We start from the raw sequence: 13353 nt of genomic DNA on the forward strand, positions 1-13353 counted from the left end.
GTTTTAGATTTAGTTTCATGTTTGTGTAGTTAACCACAAATAATCATACTGGTCTAATTATAAATAAAATAGTAAATGATTTTTAAAACATTTAAGTTAACTGAATCTAATTTAGATTCTACTCAGTTTATAGGCCTTCTTTTGTACAGATTCTTAACCTTTACTACCAAATCTGTAAAATCAGTTCTTTGATCAGTGAGCTGTCTTCCTAGCCCTATAAAATCAATTCTTAGATGAAGTACATGTTGTCGGGGAGGTGTGCATGTTTGTGTGTGTGTGTGCAGGTGCATGCAGAGAGGAGGGTGCCTGACATTCTCTGGCCTCCACAAGTGTGCACCTACCTGCACTCACGTGCATGTATCATACACATATAGACAAAAATAAAAACACCAGGAAATCTGTACCTTATTACCAAGAATATCCACCCTGCCCTACATAATCCCAGTGTGAATAATGAGGAATTCAGCAAACTCCTTGACAATTTTTCATTATTCCGTTTTCACAACCTGGGTAGGTACGTATAGTACATTGAAGACATTTGGTGTACCTCTCCTAGTTTAGTTAAACCCTGAAGCTATGTACTTCTATTAAGATGTTATTAGAATCCCTATGCAAACTTTAGTTTTTAGCAAAAGTAGAAAAGGCTAAAATAATTGGGTCTAGAAAGCAAGTACAGAATGGGTGCTATGAGTGTGATCTTATGGACTGTCCTCTGTGGATGATCTCCTGTCCAACCAGACATCCATTCTCAACCTGCTACCTCTACCCCTTCAGTACTTTTCACAATTGTAAAAGCTTTTGTAAATATGATGGTTGGGGTGTTTATAGTATCTGGAGCTGCGGAGATGGCTCAGTGGTTACAGGAGCTTGCTTGTAAACCCGCCAACCTGCTCCTGTTCCTCACAATTCCTGTAAAGGAAGATGTACAAAGTGGCACATACATCTGGAGTTTATTTGCAGTAGCAGGAGGCCCTGGTGTATCCATAGTCAATTTGTTACAATACATAGTTGTTTTGTGTTTTTTTTTTAAATAAATCCCTACATTTGGGAGACAGAGGTGGGAGGATCTAAGTTCAAGGCCACCCTGAGAATACAGAGTGAATTCCAGATCAGCCTGGACTAGAGTGAGATCCTACCTCAAAAAAACTCACACACAAAAATATTTTTTAATGACAATTTTTTCATGTCAGTCTACTTCCATAACAATTTAATAGTGGCAGTAATACTTTTATAACAGCCATTTATGAATGACTATAAGCAATGGAACACAGTATGTGCAAGGACATTGAGAAGCCTTACAAAATTCTACTTTTATATCTTAACATTTCTTACAGTGACTAGTTCCTTATTAGAATATCTCATATTATTCCTACTTGATTTTTAAACTAACCTTGTGGAATAATTGAAAATTGCAAATTTTACCTGTTCCTGCCATTGAAATTTCTGCTGCCTTTGTACTCATGTTTTCTCATTTTATGAGATAATGTTTGTACAACACAAGAGAAGAACTTCAGTAGGTGGATGAGTGATCAGATACTGGTTTTGTTTTGTTTTAGGGGGAGGAAGCAAGGTTTCATTCTAGCCCAGGCTGACCTCTGTAGCTCCAGGTTAGCCTCAAGCTCATGAAGATCCTCCTACCTCAGCCTCCCAAATACTGGGATTAAACATGTGGTTCACCATGCCAGGCCTGAGATTTGTAACAAGTAAATAGAGTTCTTTGGTCAGAGATAGAGATCATGAAGCAGGAAATGTGACTCTAGGAAAGCACACATTCCTAGCCCTTGGTGATTTAAAACCCTCATTCATGTCTCCTGGTAAATGGGAATGTTTGTAATTTAGGACTAAGTGAATTATAAAAATACTTCCAACCGCTGCCTTCAAGTACAAAAATCTTCGATATTTGTAACAGTATGTATGTAAATACCTTCCTTTTGAAGGTGGAAAGCTTGAGCAGTATTGAGCCAAACTCACTCCAACAAAACTGAAAAGAACTTAATGCTCTTTAAAGAAGGGACAATAAATAGGGATTAGGATTATATTAATCTGGGCAGTGCCTACCAGCAACTGTTAGCAGCAGTGTTAACTACATATATTATTAATAGCATCAGGATGTGAAGAGTTAAGTCCTCTTAAAGGCTGCACAAAACCTCCTAAATACAAGACAACTTCCACCACAGACAGGTGGAGGTTCTGTTCAGTTACATGGTCATCCTGAAACTGTAACACTGGAAATTAACTTGTAGGTGCCGTTGTTTTTTTTAAAAGCACCAAGTTTCCTTACTGCTTCTAGAACATTTCCCTAAATCATAGTCAGGAAGACTTTGGCCAGATCTCTCTCTCTCTCTCTACTAGTTCAGGGGGTTACCAAGGCATAATGAAACACATGAGACAGTAGTTTGAAGTTACTTAAGTCATATATAAACTGCTGAACTGCAGAAACTGTTATAAGTAAGTGCAGTCTAAAATCTCAAAGACTGAAGGGAATGCCTGATAACTTGAGTATTTACCCAATGCTAATGGGCATTTGTAAACATACATTGAAAGCCTGAAGTTTGTTGGATTGCAATTAAAGCATAAGTTTTTTTTATCACCTTAAAAAACAAAAACGAGGGCTGGAGAAATGGCTTAGCGGTTAAGGTGCATGCCTGCGAAGCCTAAGGACCCAGGTTCAGTTCTCCGGGTCCCATGTAAGCCAGATGCACATGGTGGCACATGTGTCTGGAGTTCATTTGCAATGGCTAGAGGCCCTGGTGCACCCATTCTCTCTCAAATAGATAAATAAAAATAAATCTTAAAAAAAAGATATGCTTAGCCCTAAGCAGCAGAGTTAAGTAGTCATTAAGTTGTTTATATTGTTCATAAGATTTCCTTTTTCCATTTTACTGATAAAATTTCCTCCTGAAAGACCCACTTTAAAACCCACAGGAAAACTGAGTAGGTTATTTCATTTTTTTCTTGGAGACTACAAAAAATTGCTGGAAGTAATGTTAAGAAATTTATTTTTAAATAAGTATATAGGTGTCAGGAAACAGCTCCTAAAGCTATTCCACCTACCTCACTTTTTTGTTTTGAAAAAGGGGAAGAAAAAAACAGGCTGGCCTCAAACTCAGTCCACCTGCCTGTGCCTCCTGAGTGGTAGGATTACAGGTGTGCATCACTGGATTCTGCTTACAGCTGCCTAGGTGGGTTGGTCTGTGCAACTGTGAAGTTGGAACCCAGCACCTTGTAGAGATAGGTAAGTTGCCCTCAGACCAGCCAAACACCCAGCCCTTGAAGCTACTTTCTTAAAACAGCCTATGTTGCCCCTTGTTAAGGACCTTTCTCTTATAACTAGAAACTGATAAAAACTAAGATTGAACTCTGAAGGCTCTTGATTGTGTTGGAATTAAACACCAGCTTTCCTTCCTGTGCATGAGAGTGTGAGAAGAGCCTGCCATGTTTAAGTCATCCAGAGAAAGTGCTTCAGCTGTGATGGCTTCAGGATGTTCTCATCGAAAGCCTGGACAGATCCTAGGTGTATCTTTCAGCAAATAGCTGAGGTTTCCCAGAATTCATACTGGGAAGGCTGCCCTCTCATGTGACTTAGACAAAGCAGACTGAAATGGTGCTTCCCTGGACTGTTGGTGTCATTGGGGGCTGGTGTCATATCTTGTTTTCCCAAGCAAGTGAATCCTAGTTATTTTTGTAAAATACATTCCCATGTTAAAAGTTGTAATTGCAGCGTACTGATTTTAGTCTGTTTTGCTTTCTTGACAAATAAGCCTTTCTTAATATTCCTGTTTGGTTTCTTTAACCTTTTAGGTGACTTTAATTCTTGCCCCTCTTATTTTCTTTTACGAGGAATTGAGAACTTTTTAAATATTTCCCAGGAATAGCATCCTGCTGGCATTCCTTCCACTACCATCACCATTTGGACACACTGGTGTAATCCCATAGGAAAAAGATGCCATCATATCCACGCCATGTCCCTTTCACTCGTAGATCCTCCTCAGAAACAACTCCGGCAAGGCTCCGCAAGCAGAAAACTGGGTAGGAAGCTTAATCAAAACACGTGAGGCTATGAGGACATTTCCACTCAAGCCACCACAGGGGAGCTGTTACCTCCATCTTGCTGTAAGTCTGGGACTCAAGAATTTTAACTGATTTAAGTTAAAAATTAAAATCCCCGGAGCTGGAGAGTTCAGCAGGTAAGGCACTTGCCTGCAAAACCTAAGGACCTGGGTTCAGTTCCCCAGTACTCAGGTAAAGCTAGATACAAAGTGACTCATGCATCTGAAGTTGATTTGAAGCTCATGGAGGCCATGGTGTGTCCATTTGCTCTTGTTTGTCTCTGCTTGCAAATAAATAATATTTTTAAAAATTTAAAATCCCTAAATCTAAGCACATTTTTAAGATTCCATGGGAACTCATTTCTTGCCTGGCCACTTTATTTTTTCATTGAACTTGGGGGTCCTCTTAATTCTTGAACATATCAAAAGGTTTCAGCACATATTTTAACATGATAAGGTTAATTTGTATTCTCAAGTCTAATGGCAATGAAGGACTTGTGCTACCTTGAAGCAGGCACCCATTCTTGTTTCAGAATTGATTTGTGAGCTCCCTGGGTATTGAAATGCCCTGTCAAGCAAATGAAGTGTCAGAATTGCCATTCGGGACTTTTAGGTAGTTCAGCTTTTAGGTGAACTTTAACAAACATTGGCCTAGCCAAATACCTATTGATTTTCCAAGGCATTTGTCTTTTTTCAGAACTATACAAATTCTGATGGACTCAATTTCAGAGTTTAGTTTACCTTATCCTAGATAGTTAAGAATGGGGCTGGAGAGTTGGCTTAGCAGTTAAGGCGCTTGCCTGCAAAGCCAAAGGACCCAGGTTTGATTCCCTAGGACTCATGTAAGCCAGATGCATAGCTGCCATATGTGTCTGAAGTTTGGTTACACTGGAGGCTCTGGCATGCCCATTCTCTTTCCCTCCCTCCCTCCCTCCCTCTCCTCTCAAACAAAATATTTTTTAAAAAAATTAAGAATGAGTAGACTACCACTGATAGCCCGATTTTTTTTTCTTAGACTACACTTCAATTTCTAGCTGTTTTTAGTCTGATCCTCCAATTTTCTACTGTTTTTTTGTCATTGTTGTTTTGTTTTGTTTTTCGAGATAGGGTCTTAAACTCTCCCAGGCTGATCTGGAATTCACTATGAGTCTCAGGATGGCCTTTCATGGTGATACTCCTACCCCTGCCTCCCTGAGTGTTGGGATTAAAAGTGTGAGCCACCACGCCCTGCTGTACTGCTTTTTCATGTCTCTGGTAATTAACTGGCTTTTTGTTGCCATGGCAAAATACCCAACATAGACAACTTGGACATGGTGGCTCACGCCTTTAATCACAGCACTCAAGAGGCAGTGGTAGGAGGAGTGCCAAGAGTTTGAGGCCAGCCTGAGGCTACATAGTTGAATTCCAGGTCAGCCTGGGCGAGAGTGAGCTCCTACCTTGGCGGGGAGGGGCAACTTGGGAGGAAAAGTTTCATTTGGCTCAGCTTGAAAGGTTTTAGTCCATTGTTACTTGATTCTCTCTTCAAAAACATGTTTTATTTATTTGAGAGAAAGAGGCGGAGGGAGGGAGAGAGAGCAAGAGGGAGAGAGAATGTACACACCAGGGCATCCAGCCACTGCAAATGAACTCTAGACATGTGTCACCTTGTGCATCTGAGATTAAATGGGTGTTGGGGAATTGAACTTGAGTCCTTTGGCTTTGCAGAAAAGTGCCTTAACCACTAGGCCATCTCCAGCCCAAGGTCACTTGATTCTTCTGCGAATTAATGATGAGGCAGACATGGTAGATAGCATCCAGTGAAGCACATCCAGCCTCATGGTAGACAGGAAGCGGTGAGAGGACCGGCCTAGAATGCCTGCTTTCCTGACCAGCCCACCTCCCAAAAGTCCATCAACTGTGACCTCATCTGCAGGTTAAGGTACATTTGAGGTTAGTGCCTGCCACAGCAATCACCTCAATAGTGTAACCAGCTAGAGACCAAGCCTTCAGAGACACACACACGTACACACAACATCTTGCCAAAAAGCTATTTAAATCAGTTTTGACCAGTCTTGAGTCTCATGTCTGTCACTTAGCCTTGAGTTAGAGCTGATTAAAGTATCCCAGTTGAGAAGACGGTTCCTCTTCCTGGGGTGGTGGGTATAGTTTTCAGATGCTGGCAGATCCTGCACTTAAAGCCTGTTTCCACATCCCCCCATCTGGTCAGCACTTTAGGTCTCAGCCTCAACATTGCTGACATCTGAGGCTGGATAATTTGTTGGGGCAGAGAGCTGGGCAGGAACTGTCCTGTATAGAGAAGGGGTTTTCCAGCATCCCTGGCTTCTACCCTCTAGATGTCAGTAGCACACAGTCAGTATGGCTATCAAAACTACCTTCTGGGCTGGCCAGATGGCTTAGCAGTCAAGGTGCTTGCCTACAAAGCCAAAGGACCATGTTCAACTCTCCAGGTCCCATAAAAGCCAGACACACAAGGTAATGCAAGGTCACACATGCGCACAAGGTGGCACATGCATCTGGAGTTCCACCTCAGTAGCTGGAGGCCCTGGTGTGCCAATTCTCTCTCTCTCATGAAAAGATAAAAATTAAAAAAGCCTGACGCCTGTCATTCCCTAAAGGATAATTTACCCCTCCCCAAGAACTACTACTTTAATCCGATGGAAAATCAAGTCCTCATTTAAATAGTCACTTTGAAACATGGATAAGTGAAAAAAACAATTTTCAATGGGCTGAAATCACCACTTTGACTACTTCAATTATGGATGCCACTAAATGTTTCCTATACTGTCACATAAAATCCTTAAACTGTGAAAGCAGTACGCCCTCTTCCAGAAGAGATGGGCTTGCCTGCTTTTTGGCATGATGATGTAGTTCCAATGTTTCATGCCCCTAAAGGCTCATTTGTTGAAGGCTTGGTCTTCAGCACTATTGAAAGGTGACTAGCTAGGAGGCCATTCAGCCCAGGTCTGTGGGATTCTGATGCTTCATGCTACTCACCTCATGATGTGCTGCAGTCAATGCGCCTTGAGCCTGGGGCTCCCTTTGCAGTCTGTTTTTTGCACTTTCTGGATAACTCCTTGCTGCCAAGCTGACTGACTCCTCCCCTGAAGGGTGAGCCTTTACAGTCAGGCCCCACCCGCTGTACTCCCTGCCTGAGACAGGTCCAGTTCCTGGCAGCTGCAGCCCATCAAGTTGCCCCCAGTTTGTATGTTGCTTATGGAACAGTGAAGAATGAGCTTGTCCATAAAGCCATCTTAAAACTTGGGATCTCTGCACTTTTCTAGGAAGTCTCACTTTCCTCTGGTTTTCTCCTTGGCTCTTTCCCAGGAAGGAACAGAGGTCTTTGGATAAATCCTCCGTGGCTGAGCACAAAACCCTTAGTTTACTTCTTCATTGTCAAATGATGGAGACACCCACATGTGAACCCTTGACCTCATTGCCAGATTTTCTCACCCAGTCTCAAGACACACTAAGAGGCGAGACCAAGACTGTGGACTTAACTTCACAGATTATCCTCTTAAGATTTTTGGTTTTAACCTAGGTTTGATCAGCCAAGCTCCAGGTGGATTTGCCCTGTATCAGATCTTGAAGAAACCACTTTATGTCACCTACACAGAGCACAGACCCAGTGCTGAGGACATATGCTTCAAAATCCCAGGAACAAACAACCCCTTGAGCCAGTGCCACCCAACTTTCCTGAGCATTGAAATCACCTGGGAGCCCCTTCAACAGCTAGGACTGGAGCCTACCCTCAAGAGGTCTCAACTCAGTCATGGGGGGTCCTGGCAGGACTATGGGAGTTAGGGTGTCACCTCTCCAAGCCTGCTTTTGACCACAAGCCTGAAATGTCTTTAAAAACATGTTTCACTTCCATCAGTGAACAGTTTGCATTTTCTAAACATCCATTTTTCATATTAAACTGCCTTAAGTTACTTAACTCCCCATGTAATCTTTCAAGAGTAAAACTAACACCTAGGAGGATGCCTGTATGCCTCCTGTGTGTGTTACTCTTGAGCTGAAGGTAGCTGGGACCATCTCCTTAAGAGCCCTCCTGTCCTCAGCCTTAGAAGCTGTGCCTATCACAAGAAGACATTGGCTAGTATTCTATGTATGTCTAGCTGCTATGGTGTTGGAATCAGTGCCTGCCAGGGCCTAGGGATTACAGTGACTTCTAGAAACAAGTAAGAGAGGACCCAAAAGCATGAGGCTAAAACAATGTTTTCACCAGGAAAAAAAAAAAAAAAAAAACCATGAATGGAAAAAGGCTGCCATCCATTATCAGGAGGAGATGCTAAGGCCAGGACAAGGAGAGTCTCTTCCAACCTAAATTCTCAGACTTGGGGCTCCACATTAGAAGCCTCACTTCCTTGTTCATCCAGCCCAGGAAGAACCCCATATAGCATTACACTGGCTTTCCTGCCAATCCATGAGGTGGCACAGTCTCCTCACTCCACAGATAGGATAGGGATGAGACTCTGGAAGTTGCCTGAACGGAAAGCCCTGAGCCTGTAGTGTCAGCAGCTGAGGCCACCCCCACCCAGAGCCAACTTACCTTTTCTCAGAATGTTTCCTGCACTTAAATCACTTAAATTTCACAGCTTATACTAACCATGGTTGTTGAAGTCCGGTTCGCATTGCTGGTAGAAATCACCCAACCAAGAGCAGCTTCTGGGAAAAAGAGATTTATTTTGGCTTACGGCTTGAGGGGAAGCTCCATGATGGCAGGGGAAAACGATGGCATGAGCAGAGGGTGGACATCACCCTCTGGCCAACATAAGGTGGACCACAGCAACAGGAGGGTGTGCCAGACACTGGCATGGGGAAACTGGCTATAAAGCCCATAAGCCTGCTGCCAACAATACACTCCCTCCAAGAGGCATTAATTCCCAAATCTCCATCAGCTGGGAACCTAGCATTCAGAACACCTAAATATATGGGGGACACCTGACTCCAACCACCACAATGGTAAAAGTCTTTAGGTGTGAACTATTTGATCACAAAATGCTGTCTGTTCTGGGTCATCTATTATAATCAGGCTCCGGGATGCTTGTGTCCGCCGTTCTCTAGTAGTGGACCGTTCCTGTGCACCGTGGCTGCACACATAAAATCTTATTTTTCTGGGATGTTTGGCTTGATCCCCTTCGCAGGTACAAAACAACGTGGGGCTCTTTTAGGATGAGCTTGACCCCATGCTGATGCCTCCAGAAGACACTCTGAGCTTTGATAGCTTCAGCTTCTAAAAAATATTTTTATTGTTTTATTTGTGAAGAGAGAGAGTGGGGGGAGAGAGAATATAAACATATTACACCAGGGACTCGCTGCCGCAAGCCGACCCCAGAGGCACGCACCACTTTATGCACCTGGCTTTGCATAGGTACTAGGGAATCAAACTCAAGCCATCAGGCTTTGCAAGCAAGTGCCTTTAACTGCTGAGCCACCTCCCCAGCCTGTTATCCTCGGTTTTTTTTGTTTGTTTGTTTCCTGTGGCAGACATACTTTTTGAATTTTCTTTTTTTTTTCTCTTGAGTTTTCAATATAGTGTTATTAAGTAGCCCAGGATGGCCTCAAACTCACTAAGTTTCCCAGGCTGCCTAAAACTTGAAATCTCCCTGCCCCAGACTCCTAAATACTAGGATTAAAAGCATAACAACATATCTGGCTCCTGATTATCTGATTTTTTAAAATGTTTATTTGAAAGAGAAGCAGAGAGAGAGAGAGACAGAGAATGGGCATCCTAGGGCTTGCAGCCACTGCAAACGAATCCTCATTTTTTGTAGGACATTTGGGCCACCGACTGATCCATGGGGGTCCATGGATGGCACATTCTGACTAGCTGGCACTGGTAGAGGCATGGCTCTTCTTAGGCCTGGGAGAGATGCAGGCCATGTGGAGAGCGTGTGTTAACCCAGTCCTGTGCACAGAGTGGAACTACTGGCTTTCAGGAGAGGGAAGTGCCCAGGCAGGAAATGTTCGAGAACAGGCGCTCTTATACCCAGCTGTCAGACCTGGCTGCCGAGAGCAGCAGTGATAGCAGTTTGGACAGGGAGGCTTTCTGGGCAGGCACGGGAACTGGGGCAGTGACTGGGCGCTGCAGCCCTTTAGGCCAGGGACGAATGGACCCCGCTGAGCAGACCGATGGGGCTTTTTGAGAGTAGCAGCTGAAAACTCTGACCCTGCTGAACCCACAGGAAGTGCTTCCACCCTGCATCCCGCCTCGTTCCTAGGCCTCTCCTTGCCATGCATCCTACTCCCCCACTGCTCCCTCCCACTGACATTTGTCAGCTGAACCCCCCATTCAGCCAGGACTCAGATCCTTGGCTAGCTGGGTCCTACCACGCAGTTCTTCCCAGGGACTTAGGAAGCAGGACTGCTAAAGCTGAAAGGATTCCCTCCTTCTGGGCAGCTGTGTGTTATTCCCTTGACACAAAATGGGGAACCAGCGCCAGGAGGGTTGAAGAGAGCACTCGGTGGGTGGATGCCACTGCTGACCATAGGTGGAGTATTATAAATGACAACAAAAATCCACGTGATGTAAATTGTTACAGCTGTCTTTGGTGTGAACTCGGATGCAGATTTGCATTTTCAGGGGCGCACACACCATGAGTGCAGCAGAAATAGAGCCAGGTTCCAATTCTGCTCTTTATTGAATGTTTTTTGGGACTTTTGCAGCCTGTGGTTGCAACTCAAACTGCAACTTGCTTTAGCATCCAAAGAAAATGTACCTGTTATGTTTTCCTGAGCAAGGCCCCTCAGGTAACGAGTGGGCATCGGGTGCTGCAGTTTCCAGGAACCAGAGCTGAGACTGCCGTAAAAGCCAGCCCCTCCCAGAGCTGTAGTTGTCATCTTAGTATCTAGAAACAGCCACAAGCCAGGGTCCCTTATTGCAAATAAATACTTGAGTATAGGCCCATGCTATTCTATTCATGGAGAGTCCCTTAGGAGGGCCAGCATTATGAACATAGAGCTCTTAAACAAAGGATATTTTTAGATACTTGTTAGGTCCTGTGTCCTCCATAGCCAGGACATAACACCTAGCTGTCCTGGGGCAGGATGCCAGTCCAATCCTACATTCACTAGGAGTGGATGAAAACTCAGCTTTGTACTTTGGCTAGATGGGTATGAAGGTCTCAATTGCTAGGGACTAGCTGAAGTGTCACATGAATGCCAAGGATCCGAAATAGTGTTGTCAAACCCAGGATTTTGAGAACAGAGTCACTACATCTTTGCCTTGGGGGAAAGAACTAGACCTTAGCAGGATGCTCTAGTTAATTTCCATGTTTCAGTGACCCTTTGGGTCTCAAGACATTTCCCACATATTTTCTCCCCTTTTCAGGTCAAGAGAGTAGTCCTTGGGTGGCTGAGCATAGCAGAGTGAAGCCTCACAGGCAAGGACTTTTGCTCAAGATCACACTGTTAGTCAAAGCTGAAAAGAGAAGCCAGGGTTCCTGTTGCCCGACTCAGACCTCTCTACAGCCTGACATTGCCTGCTACCTGACTCAAATGGCTCCCATACTGTCCTTTTTTTTTTTTTTTTTTTTTTGGTTTTTTGAGGTAGGGTCTCACTGTAGCCCAGGCTGACCTGGAATTCACTATGTGGTCTCAGGGTGGCCTCGAACTCACAGCGATCCTCCTACCTCTGCCTCCCGAGTGCTGGGATTAAAGGCGTGCACCACCACGCCCGGCCCATACTGTCCTTTTAAAGTGATCCAGAGGAAGCCAGCTGTCACAGCTATGCGCCTGGATTGCCACCATCAGTGCTTTGTCTCTTGCTCAGGGCACGAGTGTGAGCCGTGCAGAGGCTCCTGGAAGCCAGGACTCTAACTCAGGGTCGGCCCACTGTTTCGTGATTTGTTTTGTTTTGTTTTTCAGCCAGATTTTTCCACAAAGGCCAAAACAAATATTCTAGGTTTTGCAGTCCCTACCAACGACCTGCCTTTGTAACACACAAGCTGCAGTGGGCAACACAACAGAAAAAAATCATTATTCCTGGGCGCCAGCATTGGAATTCCATAGGATTTCCACATCACACTATTCTATTGACTTTTTTTCCAACAGTTTATGAGTGCAAACAGCATTCTTAGTTCATAGACCACGCATGAATGGACTTGGGCCAGGAGTGGACCCCAGGCTTTAGGTGGCCAGACCCATGCTGTAAGGTGGAGTCTGTCTGTGGCTCTTCTGAGAGTAAATTTCTGATGAAAGCTGGAATAAATAGGAACTTGGATGATGGATCTGTTGGGAAAGTGCTTGCCTTGCAAGCATGAGGCCCTGAGTTTGATCCTAGAATACACATAAACAAAGCTTGGTTTGGTGGCACATGAATGTAATCCCAGTATTGAGGAGGCAAAGACCGATGGATTCCTGGGATTCACTGGCTAGCCAGTCTAGCCTATTGGGTGAGTTCTAGGCCAGTGAAAGATCCTGTCTCAAAACAGGTGCATGGTGCCTGAGGAACAACTCCTGTGGTTGTCCTCCAACCTCGCATGCCCCTGGATATACACATGCATCTGCACACACATGAACACACATGCATGAGCATGAAAAGTAAAGATTGAGTGAGGAACCAAGAAAGCAGAACCCAAGATGCCTTGCACAGGGAGGGGAGGGATCTGTACACTGGCCATTGCCATCTGCAGCAACTTGGGACTGTCTGGAAGGGGGTGGCTGCCCATTATGCTATCTGTGCAGCTACTGCATTTGGGGCACCTAGGGCTATTCATACCTCACAAGAGCAGAACCTCTGACCAGCCTGGGATGAACCCGATGTTGCCGCACCCTGCTGGCTCACAGCTGCACCAGTCCCTCCTTTTCCTACCCCCACACCCGCTTGGGAGGGCACTCGCCTCACTATGAAGAGACTGAAATGTCAGGTCAGTCCATGTTGCTGTGATGTTTGAGGGACTTCAGCCATGATAATCAAAAAGTTTAGAACTTGGGCTGGAGACATGGCTTAGTGGTTAAGTGCTTGCCTGTGAAGCCTGGGGACCCCGGTTCAAGGCTGGATTCTCCAGGACCCACGTTAGCCAGATGCACAAGGGGGTGCACACGTTTGGAGTTTGTTTGCAGTGGCTGGAGGCCCTGGTGCGCCCATTCTCTCTCTCTGTCTGCCTCTTCTCTGTCTGTCACTCTCAAACAAAAAAGTAACCCAAAAAAAAGTTTACAACTTGGATGTTTTAGATTTTGAAAATCAGTGGCTCACAACTCCCTAAGGTCTATATCAATATTCCAAAATCCAAAAAGCTTGAAAATATGACCTTCTTCCAGTTGTATGCATTTCAGATAAAGGATACCCAATCTGCAGCTCAGT

Source organism: Jaculus jaculus, chromosome 2 (assembly GCF_020740685.1).
Source record: "Jaculus jaculus isolate mJacJac1 chromosome 2, mJacJac1.mat.Y.cur, whole genome shotgun sequence".
In the NCBI taxonomy this organism is placed as follows: Eukaryota; Metazoa; Chordata; class Mammalia; order Rodentia; family Dipodidae; genus Jaculus; species Jaculus jaculus.